General features: G+C 41.0%; 1 protein-coding gene across 8 annotated transcripts in view; it reads right to left on the reverse strand.

The window, feature by feature from the left end:
- The window catches only part of CALD1 (caldesmon 1), a 233865-nt gene that overhangs the window by 114283 nt on the left and 101569 nt on the right, over positions 1 to 18013 (reverse strand). For all 8 annotated transcript variants that reach the window (XR_001901230.3, XR_001901231.3, XR_001901229.3 and 5 more), the window contains exon 2: positions 17244 to 17331. The gene's annotated coding sequence lies outside the window, so the exon portion shown is untranslated. The remainder of the gene's footprint in view (positions 1 to 17243; positions 17332 to 18013) is intronic.

The following is an 18013-nucleotide window of genomic DNA, read 5'->3' on the forward strand; positions in this document are numbered from 1 at the left end:
TATTTTTATTCCATCATGAATTTTGGGCTCAAATTTTACTTCCCTCATGATGCCCTTTCCTGAGAACCCTAGCTTAAGTGTGACCGTTCCCTCCTTGAATGTCTATAATTCATTTTGATAATCAATAACACACTGTCGGCTGCAGCTCATCGATTGTTCTCTTTCACTAGTCTTTAAATATTTGTATTAATATTTTACTTTCCATATGCTTTTGTTCTTAAGGCCACTTATGAAAAGATATAGTCTTTTAAAAAATTTTTCCACAATTGGGACAGAGTAGGCACTCAGAAATTGTAGCCAATTTGAGCCACTGGATTTTTATTCTAGATTTTACCATTCTGAGTATGGAAAATGTAATTCAAGCCAATTCATCTCTCTGTACTTTATTGACTGATCAGTGTTTACAAAGTGAATCAAAGACCTTGGTAATTGACTATGTATGAATCTCAAAAATTATATAAACCCACATTTGCAGTAGTTACACAGTAAATCTGGCAGCACTTTCTTTCCGACTGTACAAAATGAACTTTTGTCTTTTTCGAAAAAATCAATTTATCAACCCACTTTGCTCTTTTCTGAACTGAATGGTTCATTTGGGATTCGAAAACCAAATAAACAAATGGATTATAATGTACAGTTTACACTTAACTTTCGCTCAACCTTCACCATCTTGTTCCAAAACTCTGTGCTACTTTAAAAAAACACATGCATTTACCAAGGCAGGTCTGTCAAGAACAGCAGCATAGAAATAAGAATGAATACGATCAACCTGAGGCACTTTGTCCTTTCAAGGCGTTTCTTTTCTCTAATCAGTGGAATCCAAAACACAAAGCCCTACTAAGGGCAGGTTAACAGGTTATGACCTGTTTTTTCCTTGCCTTCCCTGCACAATCTTTCAGTATTACCATTTCTCTATTTGTACTTCCCACTAGCAAACAGAAGACCTGGCATTATTAAAGCCAATGTCTTCATGCCCTCTCTTTCACCTTCTGAGTAGCAGACAGTTTGGGTAGTTTAGATTTGTGAAATGATGGTTTTTGTATATACTAACATCAACACTTAGGAAGACACCATGTTTAGGGACTTTAGGTTGCATCTTCCAGTGTTATCACAAATAAAACCACCTTAATTTGGAGCACTTTATATTTTTCAAAACCTTATGGTTACCATTATTTGATCCTCCCAGGGAAGAAGAATCAATTCAACCCCATTTAAAGAAAGGAGACTGAGACATATAAAGCTTTGACATTAGCTCCTTAACCACTACACATCAGTGGAAAACCAGGATTGGCATTTAGACTAATTTCTAAACCAACTTGAAAGTTACTTAGAAGAGTGAAGAGAAGTGAAAATGTGCGACATGACTTCTGTTTTCTTTTCAAGCATTTAAATACTTTTCCTTGATGAACTCAAGGAGAATTAGGCTGACAGACAGAGTTTAATGCTAAATCAGAATAGGCATGCTGCTCTTTTGGCCCCTAGAGAAGAGCAAATGACATAAGTGTAAACCCTAAGGCAAAGTGGAAATTCTCCACTAACTTGTGTCCATGTGAGAAAAAATGCATGGACTTGCTACAAATATGTGAAGATGCTTTCTAAATGTATGCCTAACAGAGGCATTCACAATATTATCACACATAATTCAGATGCAGGGAGGGCCAGCTCCAGCAGAACTACCCAAAAATGGGGGTGCATGGAAAGGGCAGATCCCTGTCTCTGAAAAAAGCCAGGGAGAAGTGAAGTGGCCATCTGTTTAGGGTTATGGTGAAAATATGTTTTTTAAGATTCTAAGGCTATGCTGTCCAATATGGTAGCCACCAGCCATGAGGTCATTTAAATTTAATTGAAAATAAATAAAATTTAAAATTCAGTTTCACCAGTCCCATTTCAAGAGCTCAGTGGCCATTATGTGGTTAGTGGCCCCCATATAAGATGGTGCAGAGAACATTTTCACCACTGCAGAAAGTTCTATTGGACAGCCCTGCTATAAGATCTTCCGACTTCTGGCTGGGCATGGTGGCTCACACCTGTGATCCCAGCACTTTGGGAGGCCGAGGCAGGTGGATCACAAGGTCAGGGGATCGAGACCATCCTGGCCAACATGGTGAAACCCTGTCTCTACTCAAATTACAAAAATTAGCTGGGTGTGGTGGTACGCGCCTTGCATAGTAGTCCCAGCTACTCAAGAGGCTGAGGCAGGAGAATCACTTGAACCCAGGAGGTGGAAGTTGCAGTGAGCCGAGGTCACACCACTGCACTCCAGCCTGGCGACAGAACAAGACTGTCTCAGGAAAAACAAAAAATAGATCTTCCAACTCCTAATATGAAGTGATTGTACTGAGTGAAGTAATGCTATACACTTCAGAGACATGAAGGTAAGTTAGACATGGTCTCTGTCTTCAAAGACCTTACAATCTCATAGAAAAGATATGATAAGGTGTGGGTGTTACGTAGGGCAACATCTCAAAGCATGGCTGTGCTCTCCTAATTCCCTCATTGATACTCTCTCCATTTTCCTGTGGAGGCTCTTTGGATGGGGGCAATCTTGCTGTGACGGGGCACTTGCAACTGAGAAAGTAAAATGCTTGGCAAATGCAAAAGAAGCTGAGACACTGGCTGAAGAGAGATCACACTTCAAGTTAAGTAACAAGGCCCAAGAGTGGTTCACATGGAATGAAAGTTCAGAAACCATGGGTCTTTCCCAATTGTAAACATTCTGCAGAGATCACCATATTTTACATAAAAGTAGTTTAATTTGTGCATGACCTTCTGGACTTGCTGAACTACTCATCTTAAAAAAAAAAAAAAAAAAATCAGCAACTCATGTGCCTGCTTTTTGGTGACTGGTTTGCTCAGCTAACACTTCCAGTTTAGTGATCAAAAACCACATACAGAGCCTTGGCCAGCTATCTTGCTAATATAAAGTAGGAGAGCTTAGATGGCAGGATGCAAATCCATTTATATTGTTGAAAACAATTCAAAGGTGTGTTCTAGAGGTGCTTTGTTAATAGCAGTATTTTTGTATGTGAAGGACAAGCTGTTATTGATCAGGGACTAATTAGTCTCTAGTGAATTATTTGACGTCTGTTCATTATGATCATCAGGTGTGTCTACTGTCGTCTGAAACTGCAAAGCAGGTTAAAAACTATCTTCTAGAAGTTTATAATCCAAGGTGGAAAGCTTTGAAACCCAACTAAAGGACATTATCTGCTATGTCCCTTGGACGTAATAGACATATAATTGAAGCATATACATTTACAGATAAATAATAAGTTGAAAAGTACTTAGATTGATTCCTCTTTCTTTACATTTAGATGGTAATGTAGATAGTAATGAGTCATTTCGATAGTAGTTTCACTTATTTGTTAGTTTGGGGATACCTGGACTTTTCATCAGGTAGGGAATGGCTCACAGTTGGGGCCTGCTTAAGAATAGCACAAAACCATAGGATCTTTGAACAAGTGACCCAGTAACCTGAGTTTGTACTAACACCCATATTGTATTTCTATTGGAGCACTTAGTCTCTAGCTTGTATTTTAATGACCAAGTACATATTTGTCTTCTGTAAAAGGTTGTTATATCTTAGAAGTGATTACTCTCTTTGATGATTCCTCAAAGTTCTTAACCGACTATTTTTCTTATACTCAGCTTTAGGCTCACATTTGTTGAGCTGGAACAGATGCCAGGGCAGTGCTTATTTGTTGAACTTAGTTGTTAAACGAATGAACTTGGCTAAGATGTTATCAAAAGGCGGTGTCTCTGGCTGAGCTCTTAGTAACCTTGGAAATGGTGGTGGTTTACTATGGAACTCTATTTTATATTTTGATTTGTAGTTGCGGTTGTTTTCCTCTAGCGGAAAAGAACTTGGTCTTAGAGAGACATTTCGGTTTCAGGAAGAGGAGTATTAGGCATTTAACCGAGGGAATAGGTTTGTTCTTGGATGTTGAAAGAAAAAGAAGACATGATGAATAAGAAAAGAAGAGAATCAGAATTCAGCTGATATACTTCAAATTTCCGCAGCCTTTGGAAAGTCCTTGCTACTCCTCCATCATAATTAGAGAACACTGACATTCAGAGCCGATTTAAATGTTTCCATCAGTCTAAAAAAAGTGTTGCCTGATTGTGCTCTCTAAGCATGCTCAGTAATTAGAAACATAAGGCACCATTCTGGAGGTTTGCTTGGGACCCTACCCTTCCCAGGCCTTGTGTGGCAACCCATTGGCTACAGGACTTTTATCTTTTCTCACCATCTCTTAGGAGCCCCAGCCTAGATCATAGGAAAAGTGTGAGGTTGCCATGGGCATTCCTGGAAAAACTAGATGCTTCCGGCGCCACTTTAGACTTTAAAATACACAGAAGAAGCTCACTCTGCCTGCCTGTTTCCTCGCTAAAGCACTATAGCTCTGTACTATACATGGAAGGCAACAGTTCAAGGATTCAAACCAAAAGAGGCAAAAGGAGGATCTTCGTGACAACCAGCTTGAAATGGCATCCTTGCTCGCTTCTTAGAACAAGAAAGCTGTTCCAGCAGCTGACGTTAGAGTTCCTCACACTCTTGCTGAAAAACCTATACTTTGCAGAGTGTAGGGTTAGAATACCATCTAAGAAGCAGCAGCAACAGCTTTCTACTTCTGACAATATCTACAAAGAAAATGGAAAAATACTTGTAATCAAGGACTTCAACTCGACAGTTACCTAGCTTGTCAAATTAAAACATGTGGCAACCACCTGCTGAGTATCTTGAAAGAATGATACTTTCTTGTTTCTCTCCCTGACTTAAAATCTCCTTGGAGTACATTTGCAATTCCTAATTTTTCACACTTAAACAAAAGCTGTCCACACTATGTTTAAAGATGACTAAGCAATTTTGTATTAAGTAACCAAAGAGCACCCTGCCAATTTTAGAATAATTAAGTTTCTGCAGCCTAATATAAACAGTTCCAAGAACTACATGCGGCCTACCAAAAGTATATATTACAAGTAGTCAATCCTGTGGCCAGCTGGCAGACAGATCAACATATTAAAGTAGAATTGTTCAGAATTTAGAGTATTATTTTTCTTTTCTCCCAGTATTTTTTCTGCATCCAACTTTGTTTCTTTGGGAATGTTTTCAAGTACACAAAGCAAGAAACTATTGTGGGATTGCACCTCTTGTAAACGAATGAGCATTTCTCTTGAGATCCTTTGGAATGCACCTATCATTCCCATTTCAATTCCATCTACACAGGCAGCCAAAGAAAAATGGAGCAAATGAATCCACCTTCGTACCCCTCAAGTGAAAGCATTCGTATTTTGCTTGATCACCAGAAAGATCTGCATTGACCGCTGGACAAGTGAATGTGGACATTACGCCATAGGTCTGTTGATTACCAAAACACCTTTCTAACCCTAGATCCTTGCACTGTGCATTAGTCTGCTCTTGCAGTGCTCTAAAGAACTATCTGAGACTGTGTAATTTATAAAGAAAAGAGTTAATTGGCTCATTATTCTGCAGACTGTATAAGTAACATGGCTGGGGAGGCCTCAGGAGACTTTCTTTTTTTTTTTTTTCAAATGGAGTCTTGCTCTGTCGCCCAGACTGGAGTGCAGTGGCGTGATCTCAGCTCACTGCAAGCTCCCCTTCCTGGGTTCACGCCATTCTCCTGCCTCAGCCTCCTGAGTACAGGCGTGTACCATCACGCCCGGCTAATTTTTTTTGTATTTTTAGTAGAGATGAGGTTTGACTGTGTTAGCCAGGATGGTCTCTATCTCCTGACCTCATGATCCGCCTGCCTCAGCCTCCCAAAGTGCTGGGATTATAGGCGTGAGCCACGACGCCTGGCCGGCCTCAGGAGACTTTCAATCATTGTAGAAGGCAAACAGGAAGCAGGCATGCCTGACATGGCCGAGTAGGAGGAAGAAAGAGCAGGGGAGGTGCTGCACACTTTTAAACAGCCATATCTTGTGAGAACTCACTCAGTATCAGGAGAACAGCAAGGGGGGAAATCCTTCCCCATGATCCAGTCGCCTCCCACCAGGCCCCTCCTCCAACAATGGGGATCACAATTCAACATGAGATTTGGCAGGGACACAAATCCAAACCGTATCACACTGCCTTTACCAGATAGCATCGTGGGCCAGAATTTCTTGCTAATAAGGCTAAAGTCACAGATTTATCCCACCAGGAATGAGTTACTCATTTGAGGGGAAAAAATCCTAAACTACAGCCCTGTGCTATGACATTAATCCTGGCCAGCTATATGACAGATATAGCTGACCACCTTAAATCGAGAAAATAGAGATAGATAGTTTAGCCTATCCTGCCGTGACCTTCAGCAGTGTGTATGGCCAAATGAATGTGAGTGTGTCATCACACAAAAGGCCCGGACATATTCAGCTGCATTATAAGTCCTGTCGTCTTCTGTATTATATTTAAATTCAGATACAGTCAAGAGCAGCTGAGACTCTATAACTATCATCCCAATGAGAACTTTAATAAAAACATTCAATGGCGATCATTAAAAAGTCAGGAAACAACAGATGCTGGAGACCGTGTGGAGAAATAGGAACGCTTTTACACTGTTGGTGGGAGTGTAAATTAGTTCAACCATTGTGGAAGACAGTGTGGCAATTCCTCAAGGATTTAGATCTAGAAATACCATTTGACCCAGCAATCCCATTACTGGGTGTATACCCAAAGGATTATAAATCATTTTCCTATAAAGACACATGCACTCATGTTTATCGCAGCACTATTCACAATAGCAAAGAGTTGGAACCAACCCAAATGTCCATCAATGATAGACTGAATAAAAAAATTGTGGCGCATATACACCATGGAATACTATGCGGCCATAAAAAAGGATGAGTTCATGTCCTTTGCAGGGACATCGATGAAGCTGGAAATCATCATTCTCAGCAAACTAACATAAGAACAGAAAACCAAACACCACATGTATTCACTTATAAGTGGAAGCTGAACAATGAGAACACATGGACACAGGGAGGGGAACATCACACACTGGGACCTGTTTGGGGGTTGATGGGTGCAGTAAACCACCATGGCACGTGTATACCTATGTAACAAACCTGCACGTTCTGCACATGTATCCCAGAACTTAAAGTATAATAAAAATAAGTAAATAAATAAATTCAATAAATGTTTATGAAATATTATTCATGTACTAGCTACCTTGCTTAGTGTAGGATATAAGATGTGAATGCAACTATTCTGCCCTCAAGATGCTTGTAGCCTGATGGTGGAGATGGGCAATCAACAAATAAAATACAAATTAAGATAATGTCAGGAAGAAACCAAAAAAGAAGAAAAAAAGAAGCTACTATGAGAGAGAACTACAGGAACAATCTAATGGTTTCCTATATGTTAGATTAAGATCTGGGCAGTGGCTGGGTGCGGTGGCTCAAGCCTGTAATCCCAGCACTTTGGGAGTCCGAGATGGGCGGATCACGAGGTCAGGAGATCGAGACCATCCTGGCTAACACGGTGGAACCCCGTCTCTACTAAAAAATACAAAAAACTAGCCGGGCGAGGTGGCGGGCGCCTGTAGTCCCAGCTAATCGGGAGGCTGAGGCAGGAGAATGGCATAAACCCTGCAAGTGGAGCTTGCAGTGAGCTGAGATCTCGCCACTGCACTCCAGCCCGGGCGACAGAGCCAGACTCTGTCTCAAAAAAAAAAAAAAAAAAAAAGATCTGAGCGGTAATCACTTTTTCCAAAAGGAATGACATTAATATATATATATAGACATGAATTCATACAGGGAACATAAATTTATCAGACTGGAGTTTGTATTCATTCAACAAATTAAATTGACATCGGGTACGTGCCAGACATTCTCTCCCCTACGTGCAGATAAATATAATTCCTTTCCACTTCTGTCTCCTAAATAGGTGGGTGAGGAGAAAAGCAACTAGTCAGATTTGAGGGATGGTGAACTAGTCTCACCCACTTCTTTCCCACTTCAGGTCCTACATAAGTGACATAAAATTAATGATCCATCAGAAGCTGTTGCCAGAATTCATGCAGACCCAGGGAATCCATGTTAAGACATTAGCTTCACGTGGCTAAGGTGGGAGGCATGAAAGAGAGCATCTTTCTAGACCCATCCAGCTCCGTGAACTTCCGACAATAAAAACATGGTTCTAACCCATCATCAAGCAGAAATATGCTGATTTAAACAAAGCTGGTCCACCGTGTTTTTCAAATGCTGGTGCTTGATTCCAAGAAACAAACAGTCCATAATAAATTTATCCCAGTGGCAGAACATCTCACAACCAGCTTTTCCACTTTGAATACCACAAACAGACCTTTTATTTGTTGACACACAGCCCCTGGACATTCATGAAAACAAGATGTTCTCTTGCTGCTTTTTAAGTTAAACAGATTTAAGTCAAGGTCTCAGCTCTCAGCCGAATTTTAAAAACAGATGTTACATAGCAAAAAGGCTGCACTGACCCCAGCAACAAGAGGCTATTTCACTTGAACTTGGATATTCTTTGTCAGCAGGAGAAGTGATCAAAGGTGCTTTAAACTGGAGGCAGGAGCAGCCCAGGGTTTACTACTGTCTCCATTCAGTGACTGCCTAGAAGGTCTGGGAAGCTGTTGGGTATTCGGGACTCTTGTTTTGGGAATAAATGTGGCTGGGAAGGGCTGGTGATTGGGAGGTGCAAATTCCTTGGTTTTGAATGGAGTTATTCAGGAAAAATGATCTTCCTCCCACATACCACCATCTTGTTTCTCTGAAGACCCCAGAAACTCTCTGTGAAATGACTCCACTCTTTCCATCACATGATTTCTTTCCCCACCCTACCCTCCCATGCAAACACAACTCACAGCCAAGTCAAACTCCTGAGTCCTGCAATGATTTCACCCTCATTTCTCCTCTGGGCCTTTGTCCCTGGCTTCCTGCCGCCCATAACCTGAAGTGCCCTCCACTCCTGCAAATCCCATATATTTTTCTAGAGTCCAGCTCAAGTCCTATCTTCATCCCAGAACCACCCTCCCTTTCAGCTTCTACAGCAATTATTGGCCTTGTTCTTGGTGATCGATACTACATGGCCTTGTTATTCAAAGGTTTTATACCATCGGTTTCTCTTTACCAAGTCTGAAGCTGCTCGGTGTCAGGGCCTGCATCTCCTCTGACACCCTCTCACAGTGCTGAGTACTTTGCCATGCAGTTATGTATCAATAGAAATATTTGCCGAGCTGAACTCCTTGAAAAGCTTAAGAATCCTGGCCTGAGACTCCAAGTTCCAAATAATGTCACAGCTATGATCCCCTGTGCTGTTTGCCCCATGTTCTTGTTTTACTTCTTCTGGGCACATTATAGAATTGTGCTTGCCTCTTGTGGTCTTCTGGGGCCAAGTGGCTAATTCTGGTCAGTGAGTTTTGAGCAGAAGTATCATGTCACTTCTAGGGTAGCCTTGCCAGTAGGAGACCCTCCAAAGAGCTCTTTTCTCTCCACCATGGTTGGTAAGATTTCCAGACAGTCATAGTCTGTAGAGGTTGCTAAGCGTGGATGACAGTGATGTGGACTAGAAACCGTTGCCTATCCAGGGTTAGTGACAAAGCATGAGTGATAAACACGTGTTCGTTTTGAAGTTGCTGAGATTTTAGCTGTTTCTGACACCAGTATAACCTAGCTTGTCATGACTGATTAAGTCTTGGCCAGCTCTGACGTTAGGTTGTACTCATTTCTGTTTCTTAGCAAGTACTTGCTCAGATTCTTGATTTCCTATTTCCCTTCTGAGACCTTTAGTTTAGATACAGGGATAAGTAGGTTAACCGGAACACTGTTTGCAGGTAGGGTATCAAGGAGTGGAAGTGACTCATATTTCAATTCCTTATGGACCCATCTGTCTACTTCAATGAGCCATAAAACTGCCACTAACTATAGCAGTGTTCATGTGTTATGTGATCATTCATTTACATCAGGCATGACAAACTCAAATAGTTTAAAGGACCAAAGAGGTAACTATTTGGGGAGTGGTAGCTTATGGGAAAATGGAGAACATATGCATGCCTGCATCCCTATGAGCATTCAGACTCAAAATTTTTTTTTAAATGCTTGTATTAGTCTCTTCTCACACTGCTAATAAAGACATATCTGAGACTGGGTAATTTATAAAGGAAAGAGGTTTAATGGACTCACAGTTCCACATGGCTGGGGAGGCCTCACAATCATGGCGGAAAGTAAATGAGGAGCAAAGGGACGTCTTACATGGCGGCAGGCAAGAGAGTTTGTGTATGGGGGAAATCCCCTTTATAAAACCATCAGATCTTGTGAGACTTACTCACCGTCACATGAGAACAGCACAGGGCAAAACCCACTCCCAAGATTCAATTACTTCCCACCTGGTCCCTCCCATGACACATGGGGATTATCACAATTCAAGGTGAGATTTGAGTGGGGACACAAAGCCAAACCACATCAATGCTGGACAAGGGAAGCACATTTGCAGGGCAGCATGGGCCTTGGGTTGCTGGTTTGTGACCCTGATTTCTACAGTCTTTCACTGATGACTGACCATGTGCCATGTTAGGCACTGTGAGGAGTTGCAAGGGTGAACCCACAAGCAATCCCATACAGCTTTCAGTCTAGATGGATAAGTTGATTTATTTAGACAACAGTTATGTAGCACTTACTATGTGCCAAGCACAGTTCTAAGAACTGTGATAATATCAGTTTAAATCCTTGTGACAATCCTTATTATCTCCATTTTACAGATGAAAAGACAGAGGCCCGGAGAAGGTGAGTCATTGGCCCACGGTCACATAGCTAGTAAGTGGTAGAGCTGGGATCTACATCCAGGCAACCCAGCCCCAGATTGTATGCTTTTCATTACAACACTCTGTTACATCTCACAAGACCTGTAAATGGATGATACAAAGTAGACTGTGGCAAGGACCTCAATGATGAAATGATCACGTGATTGCCTGGAAGGATTTATGTTCTTCTACTAATGCTCTTACTAGGAGCTGTTTCCTGTCAGCAGGAGGCCTTGGCCTGCTTGATGTTAGGTTCCGTTCATATTTGATGTTTATTAATGAAGTAAAAATGAATCTTCTGTTTATATTCGCTTGTGCTTTGGCAAACTGATTTATTATTTCACTTAAGTGGGGTTCACTTTAGAAAATAAGCTGAATTTGTCTTAAGGCCTTAAAAAAATAAATGATCACATTTCACACTTTGACGATTTCTTTGCTTTGCTCACTTAATTCGCTTTAGACATGATGCTAAATCATCTCAGTTTATCTGTGTCAGTTTCAGGGCAGGTCCAGGTTTTGTGGGACCTGAAGATTATTTGAGAGGCCTTCTTGGAAAACCAGAATACAATAGTAAATGTAAAAAGTTAGGCACGGGGGTGTTGAGGCAGGGACCTCTCCCCGTGAGAGGCCCTATGGCTTAAGCTCTACTGACTTCGGGGTAAATTGGCTTCTGGTCTCTCATCTTTGATTCTCATGAGCATTTCATAAAAATATCACAGGACTCTTATTTTGCTTTTAAGTTCAATTACTATCAGCTCTCTATATCCATGGGTTCTGCATCCATAGATTCAATCAACCAGGGATAGAAACATAATTTAAAAAAAAAATGTAATTGAAAAAACCATACAACAATAAAAAAATAGGAAATATAGTATAATAGTGATCTACATAGCATTTGCATTTTATTAGGTGTTAGAAGTAGAGATGATTTAAAGTATACATGAGAATCTGCATAGATTATATGCAAATACTATGCCTTTGTATATCAGGGAATTGAGCATCAGTATATTTTGGTATCCTGGGAGTCCTGAAACCAATCCCCTATGGATACAGAGGAAGGAGCATACTTGAAACTACTTTATAGTCTGCTTTTACCAACATTCTATACAAAAGTTATAATCTAGGAAACAAACAAGGAAGGGGCAATTATGCATTACCCTTCAAGTGATTTGCAGAAAAGTAGATTTACAGATACAGGCAGTGCATGCCTGTGTTTTGCCTATAAACCGCATAATAAAGTATGATAGGTAGATGAGAGGGCAGAGAAATTTACAATATTATGACCCTTTGCCAAGACAAGGCCAATGAAAAATAAATACAGTATCAGAAATCACAATTTACGTCACTGAACGCGTCATTGGATTCACAAAATTTTCCACTGCATTTAATTTTTAAAAAGTCCATTTTATGGTAAGGAATACTAGAATTGCAGATGTAACACAGACCTAATATGGCACGTGAGATGGAGAAGGTCCAATCCAGTGACATCTGTAGAATGAATGAATTAATGCATGTTTAAGGAAGGTGCTAATGGTGGTCACAGGCTTCCCTCATCAACCCCAACTTATAATTGCATTTTTAAATTTATAAACCATGAGCCAGTAATGGGAGACAGTTACATAGATCCCTGGAGTCTCTCATAATAACAAATGTCTTTATATTTATAATTTTGTAATTCTGTGTGAAATCAGATTCAACATCATGGTATCATATACTTATGGGAGGAATTCTTTGAGGAACTTGGAGAAAATGCTCCTAAAAGCGCTTCTTCCTTAGGGCCCAACATGAATGCAATATGTTTGCATTCATTCCCGTCTGCATCCTGTGGATATGATAAAATGCTTTCCCCCAAACTCAGGACGCCCCATTCCATGATATATCATATTTGCTCATTCAAGAACAGGATTCAATATTAACGTTGGCCTTCTTTACTGCTCTTTAGCAACGTGTTTTCAGCCAAGTATATTAAACTAGTCAGCTGCCCTTTTCTCCTGTCAGTAAAACAGCCAGTATCCTAAAATCACAGCTCATTTGTACCACATTGGCGTGAATATTCAGACTCCATTTGTCTCTAGCTCTTAGAGGCTGGTGTTAGAGTGGGTGATGGACATTTTGTGTTGAATTAGCAAAAGGGAGGAGGAAAGAAAAAATCCAAGTTATAAGTTTGAGCTAAAATATGTTTCAGGGAATGCAGCTCTGCCTTTTCCTCTAGGAAATGTCTATTAAAAAAAAAAAATCTAGATTTAATTTGGCACTAGGTTGAGCCTGGGATGCAGAGAATAGTAGGAAGGAAAATGTCTTAGGGTTTTTTTTCCCCCCTAGACTGTTTGTTCTGCTTAAGTCCTATTAGAGTATTGTTGCACGGAGTGGCATGAGATGTGCACAACTTAAGCTTGTTAGGCATCCTACAGCAGAGTTCAGAAGCAGTTGAGTCTGTGTCCTACAACTGTACAAATCCTATTAGAGTTGGAACCTTAGGAAAGGCTTGATAGTTTTTGGTTCAGAGCTAAACAGCACAATCATTCTTTTCTCTTTACTTGTGTCCTCACGCGCGCTTATGGGAACAAAAGCCTGGAAAGGAGTTCTAGACAAGAGCTCCTGGCACCGTTGTGTGTTTTACTCCCTGCTCTGTCCCTCTTCTCAGCACTCTGTCAATGGTCACGCCAGGCAGGAAGGTGTGTTTTTGTGGAGGTGCCTCTCAAGACCAGGTGCAATTCCCTGGCTGGGGAAACACGTTTATTTGGGCAAAATTACTAAAGCTGCACATGGTGATGTTGGAATGTCCTCCACCCTCTTTACTATGAAGGTTTCCAGAATGCTGGGAGTCCCATGGGGTCTGTGACCTTGTGTCCCCTCAATCCTTAACCAGATCTGGACTGTGCCCAGACTCATCGTGGATTTTGATTCTCATATCTCATGACAAGGACCCTGAGAGCAGTCTCCTTGAGAGGAGACTCCCAGGGAAGGGAGTGGATGCCAGACCTTCTCCCATATGAGCCTAGTTCTACAGCTACTACCGAAAACCCACAGGAAGGAATCTTAGTTTAAGAAATATCCCTTCAGATCCTACTATAAAAGGCTTGGGCCCACCTAAACCAAAGGAGACTAAGGACTTTGTCAGGGTTTCCAGGGAGGCTCATTTTGCAAAACTCAAGAAAAGAAGAAGAAGAAAATAAAAACCCAAACTTCTCTTTCCACTCCATCTGGAGCTTCAACTGACTCCAAAAATATTGACCCACAGTGGTTATAAAATCTCCCATTCGAAAATGAGGGCAAAGTCTTCGAAGTGCTTACAATTCAAAGCATTTCTTTTACATGCTCATAGGAAAATGATCCTTCTCTCCAAACCTGTGAGCTGATTGAAATTAATGAAACACAGTCGGGAGGCACCTATGTTGGCCACCAGCCATCATTCATTGGAAAACCCCAGCTAGACCATTCATGGATTGCAAAGGGTTTCCTCTTGCTTTCCACATTTCTCATTTGATATACATAGCAATTTGCATAAAATCACTGACCCAGGTGTCACTGACATTTTGGGTACCTTCAAGAAAATGGGCATCTTTTTCCTGGCTACTCCAAGAACACAAAGAGGAAAGTGTGAAAGTGGGTTCTTGGAGATAGCTGGTGTCTCAATATACATTTAAAACAATTGGATGAGGCAGGAGAATAAAGAAACGCGGGAGGTGGCTTCCAGATCTCTGATAGCCTCTTCTGCTAATAATCAGAAAATCACCCTGAAGATCAAGGGTTTCTATTAAGGAAGGAGAACTAAAGGAGAGAGAAGAAAAATAAAGTAAAAGCAAGGCGAGAACTTAAAGGAAAAGAAATAACACTTTGGAAAATAAAAGAGAGATGAATAAATACCTTTACCCCTTTCATTTGCATCATGCTAGCAGAGCAAATTAGGGAAATTCAGCCCAGGGGTTAATATGACTCCATAAGAAATGACATTTGATGGTGAGGCCTAGAGAGGGGAGGCTGGTAATGACTGTCAGGGGTCATGGCCTGGCCCCTCCACTCTCTGGTCTGGCAGGGAAACCCTAAAATACTGCCAAAGCTTATTCTGGGGAGCAAGTGGAGTGGGACAATCAGCAGGGGACAATGGACAAAAGAGGAAGTTCAAGGAAAAAGAGGCACAGTCCTCCACCCCTATCTGGGGCCTTTAAACAATATGATGCTCTGTGACCACTGCATTGCAGCCACCTGACCCTGAAAACGACCTGCCCCTGTCTCTCTTTGGTCATTAAGGATTCTCATCCTGGCCTCCCCTTCTGTCCATTCTGATCAGCTCTGATTGGCTGATGAAGAAAATGGGCCCAAAGGAAGTTTGTCTAGGATTCCCTGAGCAGGCAGCAGGGGAGTCAGACAATGACCATAGGTGGAGTTAGCAAGAAGGGAGCAAAGGTGGGTGGGGCTAGGCTCACAGGAATGGTTTGGGGCATAGTCCCCAAAAGACAGGACAGAGAAGGAACAAAATAGGTCCAAAAACGCAAGGGAAGAAAAAATAGACACACACATTAGCTCATCTACATGTTCTCACACAGCTTCATTAGAAGTATTGTGTAGTGTTCTTCCTCTTGGACGGGTCCTTCTCCTATTATCTAGCAGGAGAAGTTTCCGTATACAATTTCTGATGGAATCTTTAAGTCACTGCTCCTCTCCCTCTACAGTCTTCCTTGGTGGCCTCATCCATTGACACACTGCTGCTTCCTGCCTGTAGGCGGTGACTGTGAACATCTCTGGTTCTCACCTGACCTTCAGACCTGCATATGCATTGTTTTCTAGACACGTGCCCTTGCATGTCCCACAGGCTTTAAACTCAGTAAGTCCCTCTTGGATTCCCAAACAGTATTCTCATGGAAAGGCCACCTTAACTGGGGCATGCTCGTGCTATTTACTGTTTCCTGCCTCTTTGGGAGAAAGGTAACTCTCCTGCCATTAGTCAATCACACCTTTCTTTCAATCTTTCTCCTCAGCCTTAACTTATTTCTACCTGTCTTAGGGGGCAGGAAGTGAGGAGAAAGCATCATTAATACTCATCCTTTGGAGACAGTCTTAAAGCAAATAAATTGTAGGTTCAGAAGCTGCATCTAATCCTCTTTCCATTCATTCATTTATTCATTCATTCATTCATTCATTCATTTAACAAATATTACAAAGTATCTACTGTATACAAAACATCTCCTCTAGTGCCTTTTACATCTCCTCTAGTGCTATGAGAGATGTAAAAGGCACACTCTCTGATTTCAGAATTTATAGACTGTCATAAGGAAATGAGAGCTGTACACAAATGACTATAATATACTGTAGGAACTGCAAATGCTCTGAGAGTAATGTAATCGCTAAGGGAGTTCAGAAGGGGAGAATCGGAGGGAAGTCCATGTGCAATAAACAAAAAAATCAGCATATTAGAGAGAGAAAATGATGGCAGCAGCATTATGGACTGAATAGTATTTCCCCCAAATTCATACGTTGAAATCCTAACTTTCAGGACCTCAGAATGTAACTGCATTTGGAGATAAGTTCTTCAAAGAGCGATTAAGTTAAAATGAGGTCTTTAGGGTGGGCCTAATCCAATATGACTGGTGTTTTTACAAGAAGAGGAAATTTGGGCACAGAGAGAAAGACACCAGACAGGTGTGTGCCTGGAGAGACTACCATGTGAAGACACAGGGAGAAGGTGGCCATCTGCAAGGAGGGCCTCGAGAAATCCACCATGCCAGCACCTTGATCTCAGACTTCCAGCCTCCAGAATGGTGAGAAAAGAAATCTCTGTTGTTTAAGCCACCCAGTCTGTGGATTTTCACTATGGCAGCCTGAGAAAACTTGCAGGGGGGCAACAGATAGAATCTTGAAACAACAATTGCCTGAGTGGTGTGCTGAACTCCTGAAGAACTTTCCTACCTACTGGAGCCAAGCTCAGCAAAATTGTGAATGAGTGAAGTGTCCTTTGGTTTCTCCATCCTCTAAAGTGGAAATCCCCTCTTTCACCTCCCTAGGTGGTCCTTGTTCTGGTAGAAGTTTTCTTCCCAGGTGAGAGATTTGTTGAAAGTGAGGGGTACTTAGTGCTCCTGAGATCACCAGTGTTTGCACAAAGGTGAGCTTATTCATCTTGGAAGGCTGACTCATGTTGTCTTTATTGATTCAAGTCACTAGCATTTTCACAAGAAGTGAAGACTTCATGATTTATCAGGACGGTTTTGTGAAAGATATTAATTACATTGCAGGAAACATTTAACAATAAAGAAAAAAAAATCAGATTACAAAACAGGATACAAGACTTGATAGATCCTTCAAAACTTGATAGATTCTAACTGATTAATTAACTGGTAAGTAAAGTAGGAGGGCCATAGCAGAAAGACTGGTCTCTCACAGTGCATCTTTAGATGTAAGAATTTAGAATACCAGGCACAGAGACTGGGTAATTCCTAAGAGCAGAGCCCAAAGTATTAATAAAACATAAACTTTACTCACAGGTCAGCAATCAGATGTCTGAGCCTTCTGGTAGATCACCAATCCCTGTGGAATTTGATTTGATGATCTTGAAATGTTCCAGTGATACCTGGAATAAAAGGAGGATCGAAACATAATTAAGTTGAATGAATTTTAGTTAATACAGACTATATATTTTCAAATATCATTTCTTCCTCAAGTACTGTTGTTAGAATCTAAAGGAAGAAGTAAGGCAGCGGTAGAAATAGCTATTGTGCATTTGCATTTTAAGGAAAATACAATTATTGCAGAGTCCATCTCAGAATTATTCTGAATAAATTATTCTGGAGAAAGAGGTATAGTTAAGACAAACCCGGGGACAGTATCTAATTGCCAAGTTTCTTTTTTGCTGCTCCCAATCCCCTCAGTATTTTTATTTTAAAATTTGAGAATGAATAAAGGGAAAGTGAAGGAAGAAAATGTTATAAGTGGAAAACTTTTTGGTCTATAGTGTCTGTGTATGTCCACAAACTATCTTGTTAGTGAGACAAAGACAGAAAGGCTTTCAAGAGAAAACATAAAATGAATGGCAGAATCACTAACAGTAGAGTTTGCCTTCAGATAATCTCTTTCCTTTCTATTTTCAGATTTAGGGTCTAAGGGCCAGAGTTGCGAAAGCATCTCACTCCCTGTTTTAAGATCTTTCTCTCCCATCAGTTACCTTGCAACTTCAAATAGATGCCCAGGTGAACCATTCCTCACTTGAGCCCTTTAAGCCATAGCTTAAAGCAGTGCCCGACACACAGATGCTG

This window comes from Papio anubis, chromosome 4, assembly GCF_008728515.1.
Source record: "Papio anubis isolate 15944 chromosome 4, Panubis1.0, whole genome shotgun sequence".
Classification (NCBI taxonomy): Eukaryota; Metazoa; Chordata; class Mammalia; order Primates; family Cercopithecidae; genus Papio; species Papio anubis.